Source organism: Carassius carassius, chromosome 20, assembly GCF_963082965.1.
Source record: "Carassius carassius chromosome 20, fCarCar2.1, whole genome shotgun sequence".
In the NCBI taxonomy this organism is placed as follows: domain Eukaryota; kingdom Metazoa; phylum Chordata; class Actinopteri; order Cypriniformes; family Cyprinidae; genus Carassius; species Carassius carassius.
In genome coordinates, this window is record NC_081774.1 from 2,512,405 (window position 1) to 2,519,287 (window position 6,883).

The 6,883-nt window shown below is 39.0% G+C and overlaps 1 long non-coding RNA gene across 1 annotated transcript; it reads left to right on the forward strand.

The window, feature by feature from the left end:
• Positions 1–4,057: 4,057 nt before the first annotated feature.
• LOC132095713 (uncharacterized) lies at positions 4,058–5,966 on the forward strand. Its single transcript, XR_009422485.1, has 2 exons — positions 4,058–4,134; positions 5,267–5,966. It is a non-coding gene; the product is annotated as an uncharacterized LOC132095713 (long non-coding RNA).
• Positions 5,967–6,883: the final 917 nt, after the last annotated feature.

Below are 6,883 nucleotides of genomic sequence, written 5' to 3' on the forward strand. Positions count from 1 at the left end.
AACGCAGCCACACACCAATCACAGCCTAATCAACATGAGCAGTGCGTTATCTGCTCTAAAGGCACAGGATTCAGCTGCTATTTACAAAAGATCAAATGCTGCTGGCCGCTCACTGATATTTCAGTCAAAGCACAGCGATGTGTTTTTATTAGATGGCAATTTAGATTCGACCCCAGAGCTTTTGTGTCCAGCTTTTGCTGGATGCTTATGACCCACTTTATATCCTGAAGTGTGCATGTATATAAATACAGGTGCACATGTTGTGCCACGCTGATTGTGTGTATTCAGACAATTAATCAGAATGTGAATAGATGAACGGTCTGGTCACGAGATCCCGTCAACAAGCAGTCACTTACTTTTTTGCTTGTTTGTTACTGCCATAGCAACCTGAGAAGATATTTTGTTATTTTATTTCTAATTTGGGTTTGTAGAATTTATTAAATGGATATGTTTGTAACCTTGGTTTTGAATGATCTGAATGATTTTGAAACTGACATTAAAAAAAAAAAACTTACAGTTGCTTTAAACAAATGATATTGTGTTTAGAGGATCTGTAGGCTATTGACAGTCATTTAAGTGTGAGAGTTTCTACATCTCGCCTATGTAAACAATATTTCATAATCCGCAGATAATGTGTAGGATGACGCTTTTCCTGGCAGGCTCCTCACTTCAAGGTGAAGTGTGTGATTTCTGTGCAACTAACCATCGCTGTTGGATGAGCCAATGTTTCTGTGTCGGGCCGCTGAAACAGAGCAATGTTTTGATAGCGCTGCAGTCTTTACTCTTTTGAGGAAAAGCTACTTACACATGTTCGCTGCATATTAAGCTAGAATTAGAGGAAATTACACACATCATCTTCAACATAATTAATGGTGATCCAAGCATAAAGTGCTGATATTACGGCTTGTAGCACAGAATTATTTGTAGCTGAGTTTATATTTGTTATAAAACAAGTGTACAATTATACCTATGATTTAGTTTAACATATTGTAATTCTATCTTTGGAAGGCAATTGGCTATATTAACTTAATACACATTTCTGAGCTTATTGTGAATGATTGATTATTTGAAAGAAATCTGCACCATTTATATAAAGATTAAAAAAAAAGTACAATCTAATTAACTACTGATGGAGTGTTATGCTCACCAATGGATCCTCTGCAGTGAATGGGTGCCGTCAGGATGTGCAAACAGCTGATTAAAACATCACATTAATCCACAAGTAAATCACAGGACTCCAGTGTATTGATTAATATCTTGTGACGTGAAAACCTGTATGTTTGTAAGAAACAAATCCATCATTACAATGTTTTTTTTTAACTTAAAGGCTTCTAGTTAGAAATATGAATCCATAATAATAAGACTTCCTTTAGTGGAGAATGTCCATCCCCTGTTGTCATCTCACATTGAAAACCACAGACATTTGTTTTGGACTGTTTTGGCTTGTAAGCATTGCTTGGTCTGTGCATATTTTTCTCCTGATTCAAATCAGGCTCTTTTTTTATACTAATAATATAGTAATATATAGTAATATATAGTAATATATAGTAATATAATAGATAAAATACTCATATTTTAGCCAGAGGTTTTGCTTTAATGTTTTGCTTTAATGCAGAAACTAAAATCAGCTAAACCTGTATTAAGGACCGTAAAAAGATGGACTAATGAAGCAGAGCAGGATTTACAATCTTGTTTTGACCTCACTGATTGGAGTGTTTTTGAAGCTGCTGCCACCGATCTGGACGAACTCACAGAGACCGTAACATCATATATCAGTTTCTGTGAGGATATGTGTATTCCTACCAAGACTCAACTAAATTACAACAATGACAAACCGTGGTTCACTGCAAAACTCAGACAGCTCCGTCAGGCCAAAGAAGATGCTTACAGGAAGGGGGACAATGTCTTGTATAAACAGGCTAAATACACACTGGAAAAGGAGATCAGAGTGGCAAAGAGGAATTATTCTGAAAAAATAAGGACTCAGTTCACTTCGAACGACTCAGCATCAGTGTGGAAAAGTCTAAAGAAGATCACCAATTACAAGACACCACCCCCCAGCACTGTGGAGAATCAACGACTGGCAGACGATCTGAACGAGTTTTACTGCAGGTTTGAAAGAACACCCATCACCTGCCCTGAACACCTCTCCACACAACCGTTCACACCAATAACAACTCCTGCAACCAACCCTGAATGCCTCTCCACACAACCGTTCTCACCATTCACAGCTCCTGCATCCCCCCTCTCCCCCACACCTGCAATACAGATCAGCGAGGATGCGGTGCGCCAGGTCTTCCGGAAGCAGAAAAGGAAAAAAGCACCAGGCCCAGATTGTGTTACACCAGCCTGTCTGAAATCCTGTGCTGACCAGCTGGCCCCCATCTTCACAAAGATCTTCAACAGATCACTGGAGCTGTGCGAAGTCTCTTCATGCTTCAAACGCTCCACCATCATCCCCATCCCAAAGAAATCCAAAATTACAGGACTAAATGACTACAGGCCTGTGGCTCTAACGTCTGTAGTCATGAAGTCATTTGAAAAACTGGTGCTGGCCCACCTGAAGGACATCACTGGACCCTTGCTAGATCCTCTTCAGTTTGCCTACAGAGCAAACAGGTCTGTGGACGATGCAGTAAACATTGGACTGCATTATGTTCTGCAACACCTAGACAGACCGGGGACCTATGTGAGGATCCTGTTTGTGGACTTCAGCTCTGCCTTCAACACGATCATCCCAAACCTCCTCCTGCCCAAACTAACTCAGCTCTCCGTGCCCACCTCCGTCTGTCAGTGGATCAACAGCTTCCTGACAGACAGGCAGCAGCTAGTGAGGCTGGGAAAATACACATCCAGCACCCGTACAATCAGCACCGGAGCTCCCCAGGGCTGCGTTCTCTCCCCACTGCTCTTCTCACTGTACACTAATGACTGCACATCTACTGACCCCTCTGTCAAGCTCCTGAAGTTTGCAGATGACACCACACTCATCGGCCTCATTCAGGACGGTGACGAGTCTGCTTACAGACAGGAGGTTAAAGAGCTGGCTGTCTTGTGCAATCTCAACAACCTGGAGCTTAACACGCTCAAAACAGTGGAGATGACTGTGGACTTCAGGAGAAACCCCCCTGCACTCCCCCCACTCACCATCATGAACAGCACTGTGACTGCAGTGGAGTCATTCAGGTTCTTGGGCACCACTATCTCTCAGGACCTGAAGTGGGACATTCACATTGACTCCATTGTGAAAAAGGCCCAGCAGAGGTTGTACTTCCTTCGCCAGCTGAGGAAGTTTAACCTGCCACAGGATCTGCTGAAACAGTTCTACTACACCATCATCGAATCCATCCTCTGCACTTCAGTAACTGTCTGGTTCAGCTCAGCTTCTAAATCTGACCTCAGAAGACTACAGAGGGTAGTCCGGACTGCTGAGCGAATCATCGGTTCAACTCTCCCATCTATTCAAGAACTGTACTTATCCAGAGTGAGCAAAAGGGCTGTTAAAATCACTCTGGACCCCTCACATCCAGCACACTCCCTCTTTGAACTGTTGCCATCTGGTCGACGCTACAGAGCACTGAGCACCAGAACGACCAGACACAGGAACAGTTTCTTCCCTCAGGCAATCCATCTTATGAACAGCTGATACACACTGAACACACTGAACACACTACACTTTATATTTATATACACATACCCTTAATTTATCTAACACACATACTTAGTATACACTTAAATTTTGCACATAATATACATGTACATACATAACTGCATTTTTGTAATATACCTGCCTACAATTGTCAATTTGTATATTGTCCTTGTCTACTTATTTGTATTTTTTGTATTTTTATATTCTTTTATTATGTGTTTTATGTTCTGTAGCTGTCATTCTGTTGTACTGCGGAGCTTCTGTCACGAAAACAAATTCCTCGTATGTGTAAACATACCTGGCAATAAAAGCTCATTCATTCATTCATTCATTCATTCATTCATTCATTCATTCATTGTTTCATGCTGTTGTCTGTGATTTTTTTTATATCTTTTTTTTACATTATACAGCTCCTGGTGTATCATCATATATGAACAGCATCCATCAAAACATCCCAGAAGAAAGAAAGTCAAGTTTGGACTGATGTGAGTGTGAGTAAATTACATTTGGGTGAAGTAACCATCTAAAAAGAGCTTCAGTAATCATATAAAGCATTTTCACTGGTGGAGAGCAGAAAACATTATTCAAACATCCTTCCATAGGCTATCATGCATTTTCCCACAAATCTAGCTCTCATCTGCATTTAAAGCAGGCATATTCAGTTTCAGAGCTGCTCGGTCATCATAGCAATGAAGAAGTGTCTGGCTGTGCAGTTCATGAGTGTATGATTATGTGATATTGATTTGACCAGTGTGCTGGTTATGTGGGATCTGTCCTCAAGTTTCAGTTCAAAAGAAAATGCCAAAGCTTTTTGTTTCCATTTGCATTATTGTGATTTATTTTATTTTATTAAATCAAAATTGAATATGAAAAAAAAACATAATAATAAACTACAAAAGATAACATATTTTTTATATTGCAGTGTTTAAAAAAAAAGGTAATTAAATGAAAAACAACTAATTTCTTATTATGTAAAAATTAGAAGATCAGCTTTTTGTATAGGAAAAAGTGTGAACAATAAAGCCAGTAAATATTATTTTTGAGTGAAGCTAGGACAGTGGGAAAAGTGTTGATTTGAGCCCCAGCTATTTGGTGAATGGAATTAGATGGCAGGAACACATTTTTTTTTAAGCTTTTATTTTCTACCTGTTGACCTTTGAAAGTTGCCATTTCTCAGACATAAATAGCTAACGTTAAACGTGGCATCTCTGCATTGGGCTAATAATGCACATTCAGGCACTGTGAACATTTGCCGCTGGTGTTAAATTATGTTGACCGGGTTTATGAGTGAATTTGTTCTCTTTTGTGTGTTCAGTTCGTTAGAATCATTGATATGCTATTATAGTGTTTGTCAATATTTTGAATTAAGTTTTATTTTTTAACATAGTTTTTAAATTATGTTTTAGGTATTTTAATACTCTAAGCAAATGATGTATTGCAGCTAGCTAAAATAAAGTGTTTAGGTTTTTAGATATTGTATTTTTTATAAATTTTGTTTGTAGATGACACTTTTTTTCAGCAGTACTCTATATAAAAGTCGAATCACACAACATAATAAGACATGTAACTGAAAAATGAACAAAAGAATATGTGATTGCATTTCTTTCTTTTTTTCAGAAGGGAAAATGATACAATCTTAACATTCATGGAACGTAATGGGATTCCGCTGGGTTGTCATGGCAACCTACAGAAGCAAACACCTGTGAATTAGAAGCACTCCGCTCGCCCTCCTCCAACAGGAAGTGCTTTAATTAGAGCAAGAACAGGAGAGCTGAGGGAACAATGTGCTTCATTTCTGCAACCCACCAATTAACACCAGCCATCTATCAAATCACATAGAATTAGATCCCGGCTCAACAATTCTGACATGTGCTGGAGAGGGAAATTATGTTTAATATTCATATCAAAACTCGTTTTTTCTAAGGCGAAGTCTCTATTAAGCGCTCATCTCTTGATTATGGGTTTCTCTACAGATGTAGATGTACTTTTCTTGTTGGGATTGGAGTTCACAGCGTGCGATGACGTTATCACGATCGCTAACTAGGACAGAGAGTAAATATTATAATGGGTTATGATATGAACAGATAATAGACAGGGAAAAAGTAAGAAACTTTAATGATGTTATGACATGCTTTTCAAAGGGGCAGCAATTTTTGAAAGCATTTCCACACATTTTCCACTCTCTTTCTGAACCCAAAATAAAATGAGTAATTTTAAAGGTTATTTTATCTCTACGAATTCAATGCCTTCTGTTATGAAAAAACATAATTCACCCAAAAATTTGCGGAAATTTGCAAATAAATAAAAAATAAATAAAAAGTCACTCTCAAGCCATCCAAGATGTAGATGAGTTTGTTTCTTCATTAGAAATGAAGCATTCGGAGAAGCATTGCAACACTTGCTCACCAATGGATCCTCTACAGTGAATGGGTGCCGTCAGAATGAGACCATAAACAGCAGATAACAACATTACAATAATGCATTGCACACCACTCCAGATCAATTAAAGTATTGTGAAGTGAAAAGCTGCATGCTTGTAATAATCAAATCCATCATTAAGGATTGAACTTTTTTATCTTCAAACTGTTGCTTCTGGCTAAAATACCAGTCTATAATCATAATAACCATTTCTTCATGATTAGAGTCGATCTCCTGTTGTCCTCTCATATAAAAATCCACTGACAACAGTTTTGGACTGCTTGTGCATTTTTCATACAAGAAGACTTTTTCACTGGACAAAGCAATAAGGATAGAATACTCATAATTTAAGCCAGAAGGTTTAAAGTTTAAAAATAAGTAAATGATTGATAAGTTTATTGCAAACCCACTGTTTTTCATATCACAATATGTTAATTGATGGACTGGAGTGGTCTGGGTTATTATGATGTTTTTATCAGCTGATTGGACTCTCATTCTGACGGCACCCATTCACTGAAAAGCATCAGTTGGAGAGCAAGTAATGTAATGTGTCATTTCTCTAAATCGGTTCTGATGAAGAAACAAACGTACTCGGTTACTAACGTAACCTCGGTTCCCTGAGATGAGGGAACGAGTACTGCGTAAGCTAGCTTACGCTATGGGAAAAGGTCCCCTTTTAAAACGCAGTGCTGCAGCACAGCAGACCCAAGCGAAGCGGCTCGCGCGCTTATTGGCTGTGCTGCGGCAACTGCAGCAACCTATGGTGAGGCGGCGGAGAGTAACGAACCAATGGGGGCGCTTCGCGCCCATTGGACG